Raw genomic sequence first — 11,748 nt, 5'->3', positions numbered from 1 at the left:
CAAGATCTCCTTGGAAATAGGGTCATTATTTAAAAGAAGATATTCATAAAAGTGTACATAGTTATTGTAACTGATGTTGAACCTTTTTTACTTAACATTCATAGCAGCATAATAACCTCCACTCCTGCCTTTATAAACTCAGACATGATTTGACCTGTATTTCCTTGCTTGTTGCTTTAAGAGATTATTCAGTCAAGGACGAAACAAGAATTGTGTAGGACAGTCTCGAAGTGATTACCGTGGACTTCAGAATAGTCTTGTTGGAGAATAACTGCTGAGAGACGAACCCTAATTTCCTCTGTGGCTCTAATAGAAATTGTAAAAGTTTAGAAACTGGGGTTCTGGGGACTGTGAGAGTAAGATTCAGGCAACAGGAAGAATTTGGGATTTGACAGCAAGAATCTTGGGCGCCATTTCCATTGCTGCCACACGTTGAGCATACAGGTAATTCACTGTTTTCTTTGCTTTTCACTTTCCTCTTATAAATGAACAGTGAGAGTGTCTATCCTCCTGTTCTCACAGGATTGTTTTAGGGGCCCAATAATATAACGTGTGGAAGGCAGCTATGCTCACTACTGTACCACAAGGTGGGCAGGAGGGAGGAGTCTGGGAGTAACAGGTACACACTATTGTATATAAAACAGATGAATAATGAGGACCTACTGTAAGGCACAGGGAACTCTGCTCAATACTCTCTAATAACCTCTGTGGGAAAAGAATCTGAAAAAGAGTAGATACGTATGTAACTGAATTACTTTGCTAAACACCTGAAACGAATACAACATTGTAGGTCAACTATACATCAATAAAAAAAGGTAATTAGAAAAAAACATGCAGGTGGAAAAAGTTAAAAAAGATATATATAACGTGGAAGCCCTGGGCACATAATTGTGCTTCCCATTTTTATTAACGTCAAGACAAGGATGAAGAATTAAGCATGTCTGTTTCCCTGTGGAACCATGGGTACATGGTTTGGGCTAGGAGAAGAGCAAAGCAGAAGGGATATTTTCTATTTAAATTCTATTCTACTAAATTTAATTGTAATTAATTTAATTCTATTTAATTTATTCTAATTCTGTTTAAACATATCACTTTCCCTTATAGCGTATGATTTTGACCTATTTAGCAGTATGAGAACACAGGAGAGGGGGAACTTGGATTGGGTTAAGGGAGAGGAGATGGGTCCTTGTGTGAAGCTGAAAAGGGTATGTGTGGATGCGTTTCGTCAAGCCTTTGGTTGTTTTTTTTTTTTTTTTTGTGGCACGTGGGCCTCTCACTGTTATGGCCTCTCCCATCGCGGAGCACAGGCTCCGGACGCGCAGGCCCAGCGGCCATGGCTCACGGGCCCAGCCGCTCCGCGGCATGTGGGATCCTCCCAGACCGGGGCGCGAACCCGGCTCCCCTGCATCGGCAGGCGGACGCGCAACCACTGCGCCACCAGGGAAGCCCTGGTTGTTTTTTTTTTTTATGGTAGGTCCTTGTTGGTTATCTACTTTAAATATAGCAGTGTGTACATGTCAGTCCCAAACTCCCAATCTCCCAATCTATCCCTTCTCCACACCCTTCCCCCTGGTAACCATAAGTTCATTCTCTAAGCCTGTGAGTCTGTTTCTGTTTTGCAGATAAGTTCATTTGTGTTATATTTTAGATTCCACATATAAGCGATATCATAAGGTATTTGTCTTTCTCTGTCTGACTTCACTTAGTATGATAATCTTCAGGTCCATTTATGTTGCTGCAAATGGCATTATTTCATTCTTTCTTTATGGCTGAGTAATATTCCATTGTATATATGTACCACATCTTCTTTATCCATTCCTCTGTTGATGGACACTTAGGTTGCTTCCATGTCCTGGCTATTTGTCATCCAGATGAGGACTTAAGAAGATTCTCAGACCTCCTCTGGGGGGAATAAGGGAAAAGATGGTAGGAACAGTATGTTTCGGAATCCGGAGAGGTTTGTTAGGGGAGGCATTGGGGATTCCTGTTAGGGAGAAGGGAGGAACCTGGCTGATAAAGGAGCTCTCCCAGGAAGGGACAGAACTGACCCAGAGAAAGAGCATCGCCTGGTTAATTACCTTCTAGAAAACACAAGGGTCAACTTTATTTGAAGGTTTTTAAAAACTGCAGGTTTCTTCTATCTGCAGTTTTTAATGCCCTGTCAATTTTTCAATAATTGCTAAAGTCAAACTATCCTAGAGCAGCACAGAAAAACATGTATTTATCTGGATCAGGCCAATAGAAGGAAAACTTGCCTTTCCAAAATGCAGTGGGTCAGAGGGAGGGGAACAATTTGGGTCAGAGCCTGGGTGCTGGCCATGAAAAGGAAAGCAGATGGGCCAAATTTTATTCATATTTGGCTTTTGCTCCAGCAGGTACCCTCAACCATAATGGGTCTACAAAGAAGGAGGAGAGGCTACTCTACTCTGGCTTGTTCCTTCTACTCTACTTTTTATCACCGTTTCCATCTCCTCTGCTGACTCCCAACCCTCTTTTTTCAAGAGTTTCTATTTTGCTTTAAAGTCCTACCCTTTTCTACCTCCAGTGTTTATGCCCTCAGTGGACCAAAGTTATAGAAGTTCTTTTTTCTTTCTGTCTAGGTGATGACTAGGGAGGCTTCTCAGCCATGTCTCTGCATCTCCTACTAAATTCTCTTTCCCATACAAAATCGATAAATCTTGAAATATTTCTACAAATAATAATGGATGATCTACATTTCTTCAGATCAGATGAGAAGTTAGCCATCATATATTACATTAGTTTCATATGATGTTTTATAAGGTCTAAATGAATTTATACGGCTAAGTTTGGGACAAAAGATATCGCTGAGTTGGAGACTGACTGTATTACGGAGTGGTAGGATGGTTGCAATGGAAAATGAAAAGGCATTGAAATCAGACAACTTGGGTGTACATTCAGGCCCCACTATGGCTTTGGGCAACTCCTGTTACCTCTTTAAAATTCAGTTTCCTCTGTGGGATGGAGACAAAAGTATTCAATCTCACAAAACCAAGCATAGAAGGATGCTTCTTCAGTATCATAAAGATTACCTGTTTTAAATCCATAGCCAACATCCAGCTCATCATATGAGACCCTAGAATTTTAATATTTTAATCAGTTAAAAGATACGGATATCGGTGTTCACCGTGACTTTTAAACATTGTTTGGGAAGTTTTGTTCTTTGTATCAAGGCATGACAAAGAGAGAGAGAGAGAATGGGAATGAAATGTGGGAAGAAAAGAGCATCCTAAGAATAACCGAAACGAAAAGTGGGTGGGGCCTATGTAAAGAAAAAACAGGGCAGGATAGCCAAGAAAATTTAGAAAAAGACGGTGGAGATATTTCTCCTACCAAATATTATGTGTTCTGTCATCTTTACACTGTGAGCACAAGAACTGACAGATGGATCAGAGGGAGAGAAATAGCCCTGAATCTGGGGTCCAGCCATTGACTTCTTTTTTAAAAAATTTACTTATTTATTTATTTTTGGCTGCATTGGTTCTTGGTTGCTGTGTGCGGGAGCTCTCTAGTTGCTGCAAGCGGGGCTACTCTTCGTTGTGGTGCACGGGCTTCTCATTGTGGTGGCTTCTCTTGTTGCGGAGCACGGGCTCTAGGCGCGTGGGCTTCAGTAGTTGTGGCACGTGGGCTCAGTAGTTGTGGCACGCGGCCTCAGTAGTTGTGGCGCACGGGCTTAGCTGCTCCGTGGCACGTGGGATCTTCCCGGACCAGGGCTCGAACCCATGTCCCCTGCATTGGCAGGCGGATTCTTAACCACTGTGTCACCAGGGAAGTCCCCGCCATTGACTTCTTGAGCACATGTGCTGTGCTACGCACTGAAGTAAGTGCTTTCTGTAAATTATCTAGCTTAAGCCTTACAAGAAAACTGTAAGATAGGTATTGTTATCCCCATTTTATTTTTAAGGAAAAATAAGATTTAGAGAAGTTAAAGACCACTTACCCTGTTGTCAAAACTGACATTAGAGCTCAGATTGTACCTCAAAGCAACTGCTCTCAAAGTGAATCTTATAAAAATGAACCATGAAAGAATGAGTGATTTTACCAGTGGTGTTGGGGAAAAGACTGAGAGAGGGGGTCATTAGAAATCACATAAGTACTCGCCTCACACCATACCAACAATAAATTCTACACAGATTGAAAAAAAAAGAGGCAAGGGTAAAAGGTAGTAGCAGAGTTGGAGGGCAAGTAAAAGAAAATATAAGTAGCTATTTCATTGAAATTGGACTGGTGAAGAACTTTCTAAGCATAGAAACCATGGAAGAAACCACAAAAGAAATGATTGATATGCTTGATTACATAAAATTTCAACTTCTGTGCATCAGAACCATTATAAAGCAAACCTAAATGCAAAGAAGAGACAAGGGAGGCAAATGAAAATATGTATACAATTATAATACACAAATGATTACTATCTTTATTGTATAATGAACTCTTACAAATCAATAAGAAAACTACAAATTTCCTAAGTAAAAATGGTCAAAGGCAATAACAGGAGAACTCATAAAGTTTAAAAATTGCTCCGCAGTAATAATGAGAAAAACTAATTAAAATTAAAGGTAGATGTTATTTTTGTTATGAAATAAAAGTATTTAATGAAAATTTTAAGGTACATTTGAACATTTTGAGAAATAGGAACTGAGCTGCACTGTTCATTTTCCTTTTGGTGGGAAATCTATAGATTTTTGTCCTTTTGGTGGGCAAATTATAGATAAATGCCAGGGGAAAACTTTATGCCTTTTCTTCAGAAATTCCATTTTGGTGAGTTTCACTTAAGGAAATTAGCCAATATCATGTTGAGATTTTTATACAAGGATATTATTTCAATGTTAGATGTACTAGACAAAAAAAAGCAAGACGATTTAAATAATAAATATCAGAAAAAAATTTTTTTAAATTTAAATTTATTTATTTATTTTGCTGCATTGGGTCTTTGTTGCTGCGTGCAGGCTTTCTCTAGTTGCAGCGAGCTGGGACTACTCTTCGTTGCGGTGCGCGGGCTTCTCATTGTGGTGGCTTCTGTTGGTGCGGAGCACGGGCTCTAGGCACGCGGGCTTCAGTAGTTGTGGCACACAGGCTTAGTTGCTCCGCGGCATGTGGGATCTTCCCGGACCAGGGCTCGAACCCGTGTCCCCTGCATTGGCAGGCGGATTCTTAACCACTGCGCCACCAGCGAAGTCCTCAGAAAATACTTGAATGAATTTTGTGAATATGAAGATTTGGATGCATGATCTATTAAGATTGTGTTTTCAAAGACTATTATATATATAAATGATTTGATGTTAAGGGGAAAAGGCAAGATACACTGTATATGCAGTATAATTCTAAATCTCATTTAAAATACCGTGTGTATAACTTTATATATTGAAAGGGAACAAGAGAAGATGTTAATTTCCTTCTAAATGGTGGGGTTGTGATGGGTTTTTATTCTCTGCATTTTGCATATTTTCTACAATGAATGTATATTGTTTTTATATATAATTATAAAAAGTTATTGGGACTTCCCTGGTGGCACAGTGGTTAAGAATCCGCCTGCCAATGCAGGGGACACGGGTTCGAGCCCTGGTCCGGGAAGATCCCACATGCCGCGGAGCAGCTAAGCCCGTGTGCCACAACTACTCGGCCTGCACTCTGGAGCCCGCGAGGCACACCTACCGAGCCCACACGCGACAACTACTGAAGCCCGTGTGCCCTAGAGACTAGTGAGCCCACACGCTGCAACTACTGAGCCTGTGTGCTGCAACTACTGAAGCCCGCACGCCTAGAGCCCGTGCTCCACAACAGGAGAAGCCACCACAATGAGTAGCCCGCACACCGCACCAAAGAGTAGCCGCCTCTCGCTACAACTAGAGAAAGCCCTCATGCAGCAACGAAGACCCAACGCAGCCAAAAAAAAAAAAAAAAAGATACTAACGTTATTGTTTTAGAAGATGTAAAGATTAAATTTAAAAATATGGCTAAGAATAAAGTAATGTTTTAGAAATGTTAATTTTATTTTCCTTTAATGGAACCTTAGATAGAAACTTCAAATTTCAGATTTAATTATTTATGATTTGATAGTGGATTTTTAAAAACTGACAGATTAAATAATCTTTGTGGCATCAATTTGTATTGGTTTTGGTAGAGCTGAGTTAACTAATGCAAGTGTCACTAGAACTGAAGGTCCAAAGCAGAATGTTTCTTTCTTCATATTCTACATACATAAGCTTTGATTCCTGTTGGAATAATTTGCATCTTGCACATATTGCTATACCCTAATAGGAAACGAGCTAAGAGCATTTTTTTTTCCCTGATGGAATAAATATAGCAATTTGTAAAAGCAGAAAGTCAGCCATAACCATCATCTTGGAGTACCTGTTCTCAAAGTGGGTCCTTAGTTTTCTCTTTCGAGGCTGTAATAATATTATAGGAGCCATGCCATCTCTTGTATAATCAGGCTTTTGGCTTTTACATGCCTTGTTATTTCTGGCTCTTGGTAAACAATATTTGCGATAATGAAGTTTGAGAAAGAAAATGGATTTCTCATAATAGCTGTGGAGGGAAATGGTATGGAAAAATGTTTCACTGTGCCAACCTTTTCACACAGAGGAAAATTTTTTTGCCTTATCTTTACTGTAACTATCGAAGCTGTATCTCATGGACATATTCATTTCAAGTTCAGGGTCATACTTTTTGTGCATTTGGCACAACTTCGTCTTTAAAAATTCTATTCAGATTATTGATGCCATTGATTGATTGTGAATACTTCCGACCTTTTCTTTATTGCATAGTAATCTAAGCATTTCCTGCAGGCTTCTTTCCCTGTAATCTATCATATTTCCTCTGTTTTTCTTTGTGTCCCCTTTTAAGGCACTTCCTATGTTTTTTTTTTAACATCTTTATTGAAGTATAATTGCTGTGTTAGTATGTGCTGTATAACAAAATGAATCAGCTATACATACACATATATCCCCATATCTCCTCCCTCTTGCGTCTCCCTCCCTCCCACCCTCCCTATCCCACCCCTCTAGGTGGTCACAAAGCACCGAGCTGATCTCCCCGTGCAGTGCAGCTGCTTCCCACTAGCTAGCTATTTTACATTTGGTAGTGTATATATGTCCATGCCACTCTCTCACGTCGTCCCAGCTTACCCTTCCCCTACTTCCTATGTTTTTAAGTCCATTAATAACAAGCATTTGTAAACTACTCTCATGGTAAATATATGAAATTCTTTCATATTTGCTAAATGTTGATTTCTTTGTTTTTAGGGTGACTATGGATCCTACTATTCACAAAGCTCTGGAAAGGTAAATAAAATTAACAATGACTTCAACAAATATATTATTTTTGGTTTTCTTTCTTTGTTGTAATTGTAAACATGGAAAATGAATTTTTTATATGAGATGCTACTTTTAACTAGTTTATTAGTTTTTTAAAATTAGAGAATAAGTTGAAAGCTTTTATAGTTTGCCTAGTGGTGTGACCTGGTCACCTGGACACGTGTTCATGGTAGGATGGTACCTTGAGGATGTTCACTGTGTTCCACATCTGGTCCTCAGCTGTGCAGTTTGAGGTTTGAGTTTATGGCACGTGAGAGTAGCCATGTCCCTTGGAGACTGATGCAGCGTCAATTTCTCCGTTTATGATGCCATGAGAGCTCAATGCTTGGCTTACCTCATTAGTACCTTCCTTCTCTCCTGTTTGAAAAGCCTGCATGGGAGTCCAGTTATGATCGGTCATTGGCTTCTAGATCTGGAATTAGAACAAGGAGAGCCAGTTTGAAGATTGTAATAGTGAAAGACTTCTTCGCCATGATAACCTGATGTCTCTGTCTAACCTTGAGGGGTGTTCTGCTCAGTGGGCCATGTGGGTGCCTTTTCCCCATACAGTGATGAGTATAGGCACACCTTGTTTTATTGCACTTCACTTTATTGTGCTTTGTAGATGTTGCATTTTGTTTTTTGTTTTGTTTGTTCTACAAAGTGAAGGTTTGGGGCAAGCCTGCATAAAGCAAGTCTGTTGGCGTCATTTTTCCAACAGTGTTTGCTCACTTTGTGTCTCTGTGTCACATTTCAGTAATTCTTACAATACTTCAAACTTTTTCGTGACTGTTATATTTGTTATGGTGATCTGTGATCAGTGATCTTTGATGTTACTATTGTAATTGTTTTGGGGCTCCATGAACCACGTCCATATAAGATGGCAGACTTAATAAATGTGTGTTTTGACTGTTCCACTAACCGGCCTTCCCCCCTGTTTCTCCCTTTCCTTGGGCCTCCCTATTCCCTGAGACACAACAATATTGAAATTAGGCTAATTAATAAGTTTACAATGGCCTCTAAGTGTTCAAGTGAAAGGAAGAGTTGATACCTCTCACCTTAAAGGCCAAAAGCTAGGCTTCTTGCTCCAAGCAGCTGAGTTGTGAATGCAAAGGAAGAGTTCTTGAAGGAAATTAGAAGTGCTGCTCCAGGGAACATACAAATGATAAGAAAGTGAAACAGCCCTATTGCTGATATGGAGAAAGTTATAGTGGTCTGGATAGAAGATCAAACCAGCCACAACATTCCCTTCAGCCAAAGCCTAATCCAGAGCAAGGTCCTAACTCCCTTCAATTCTGTGAAGGCTGAGAGAGCTGAGGAAGCTGCAGAAGAAAAGTTTGAAGCTAGCAAAGGTTGGTTCATGAGATTTAAGGAAAGAAGTCATCTCCAGAACATCAAAGTGCAAAGTGAAGCAGCAGGTGCTGATGTAGAAGCTGCAAGTTATCCAGAAGATCTCACTAAGATTTTGAAGGTGGCTACACTAAACAACAGATTTTCAATGTGGGCACATCAGCCTTCTATTGGAAGAAGATGCCATTTAGGACTTTGGTAACTTGAGAGGAGAAGTCAATGCCTGGCTTCACTTCAAAGCTTCAGAGGACAGGCTGACTTTTGTTAGGGGCTAATGCAGCTGGTGACTTGAAGTTGAAGCCAATGCTCATTTACCATTCTGAAAATTCTAGGGCCCTTACAAATTACGCTAAATCTACTCTACCTGTGCTCTGTAAATGGAACAACAAAGCCTGGATAATAGCACATCTGTTGACAACATCGTTTACTGAATATTTTAAGCCTACTGTTGAGACCTTCTGCTAGGAAAAAAAGATTCCTTTAAAATTATTACTGCTCATTGACAATGCACCTGGTCATCCAAGAGCTCTGATGGAGATGTACAATGAGATTAATGCTGTTTTCATGCCTGCCAACACAGCATCCGTTCTGCAGCCCATGGATCAAGCAGTAATTTCAACTCTCCGGTCTCATTATTTAAGAAACACATTTCGTAAGACCATAGGTGCCATAGATAGTGATTCCTCTGATGGATCTGGAGAACGTAAACTGAAAAAATTTTTATAAAGGAGTCACCATTCTAGATGCCATTAAGAACATTCGTGATGCATGGGAAGAGGTCAAAATATCAACATTAACAGGAGTTTGGAAGAAGTTGATTCCAACCCTCATGGATGTCTTGGAGGGGTTCACAACTTCAGTGGAGAAAGTAACTACAGTTGGGGTGGAAATAGCACGAGAACTAGAACTAGAAGTGGAACCTGAAGATGTGACTGAATTGCTGCAATCTCCTGATAAAACTTGAATGGATGAGGAGTTGCTTCTCATGGAAGCAACGAAACAAAGAAAGTGGTTTCTTGAAATGGAATCTATTCCTGGTGAAGATGCTGTGTGAAGATTGTTGAAATGACAGCAAAGGATTTAGAATATTACATAAACTTATTTGATAAAGCAATGGCAGGGTTTGAGAGGATTGACTCCAATTTTGAAAGAAGTTCTGTGGGTAAAATGCTATCAAACCGCATTGGATGCTACAGAGAAATCTTTCATATAAGGAAGAGTCCATTAATGCAGCAAACTTCATTGATGTCTTACTTTAAGAAATTGCCACCTTCGGCAACTACCGCCCTGACCAGTCAGCAGCCATGAATATTGAGGTAAGACCCTCCACCAGCTAAAAGATCACTGACTCAATGAAGGCTCAGATGATGGTGAGCATTTTTTACCAATAAAGTATTTTTTAATTAAGGCATGTACATTGTTTTTTTTTGTTTTTTTTGTTTCTCCTTTACAACAAAGTGAATCAGTTATACATATACATATGTTCCCATATCTCTTCCCTCTTGCGTCTCCCTCCCTCCCACCCTCCCTATCCCACCCCTCTCATGGTCACAAAGCACAGAGGTGATCTCCCTGTGCTATGCGGCAGCTTCCCACTAGCTATCTAATTTACATTTGGTAGTGCATATATGTCCCTGCCACTCTCTCACTTCATCACAGCTTACCCTTCCCCCTCCCCACGTCCTCAAGTCCATGCTCTAGTAGGTCTGTGTTTTATTCCCATCCTACCACTAATCTCTTCATGACATTTTTTTTCTTAGATTACATATATATGTGTTAGCATACGGTATTTGTTTTTCTCCTTCTGACTTACTTCACTCTGTATGACAGACTCCAGGTCTATCCACCTCATTACAAATAACTCAGTTTCATTTCTTTTTATGGCTGAGTAATATTCCATTGTATATATGTGCCACATCTTCTTTATCCATTCATCTGTTGATGGACACTTAGGTTGCTTCCATGCCGTGACTGTCTTTAAATAAAAACCATTATTTCTCCTACTGGTTCCTTGGCTGCTGCTTCTGTTGTACAGATCTTCCTCAACTTACCATGGGGTTACGTCCCAGTAAACCCATGGTAAGTTGAAAATATCATAAATTGAAAATGCATTTAATACACCTGACGTGTCAAACATCACTGCTTAGCTTCACCTACATTCAGTGCACTCAGAACACCTAGGTTAGCCTATAGTTGGGCAAAATCATCTAATGCAAGGACTATTTTTTAATAAAGTGCTGACCATCTCGTGTAATTTATTGACTACTGTACTGACAAGCAGAGTGCTTGTCTGGGTCCGTGGTGGTTGCATCTATCCGCTGTCTCCTGGTGTGGTCGCGTGGCTGGTGGGGAGCTGGGGCTTTGCCACCCAGCATCAGGAGGAAGTGTCTTTCCCCATACGGTGGGCCCGAGGAAAGCTCAAAATTCAAAAGTCGAAGTAGTTTCTACTGAATGCGTATTGCTTTCGCATTACTGTAAAGTTAAAAAATCCTAAGTTGATTTTCTTACTCGTGAAAAGTATATTCAGTCACTCGGTAATACTGATTTCCGTTCAAGAACGCTATAGTCGAGTTGGAGAGAAAAGATGAACACACAGGAGGAGAGGCAAAGAATTTCCCCCTGAAAACTGGTTGGTATAGCGTGCTCTAGGATCTCAGAGGGAAAAGAATCAACAGAGGGTAGTCCTGGAGGGCTTTACGGAGGAGGTGGGAATTGAGCTTGTTCTTAGCGGATGGTTAGTATTGGAGCAGCTGGAGAGAACAGAGAGAGAGGGAAGGCGTTGAAGATGTGGAACAAGACGGATAAAGCGTGGAGGTGAGCAGAGAGCTGCGTGCTTGTCCCAGCCAATCCTGATGAACTCAAGTGATTAGTTCAGAACCGCTCCCGTGGGGGTGTCATCTCCATCCTCAAGGACCCCAGGAGTGGAGGCAGAGGACAGGTGGCGAGGAACGAGCGCAGCCCTGGGCCACGGGGAAGGTTCACCCACTGCACCCGGATGCCGAGGGGGAGGGGCTCCGAGGAGGGAGGGATGCTCAGGCGGGGACAGCGCTGCACAGATGCAGGGAATGGGGGGCGGGGCTGGGGG

Source organism: Physeter macrocephalus, chromosome 20 (genome assembly GCF_002837175.3).
Source record: "Physeter macrocephalus isolate SW-GA chromosome 20, ASM283717v5, whole genome shotgun sequence".
In the NCBI taxonomy this organism is placed as follows: domain Eukaryota; kingdom Metazoa; phylum Chordata; class Mammalia; order Artiodactyla; family Physeteridae; genus Physeter; species Physeter macrocephalus.
This window is presented reverse-complemented; position numbering follows the sequence as displayed.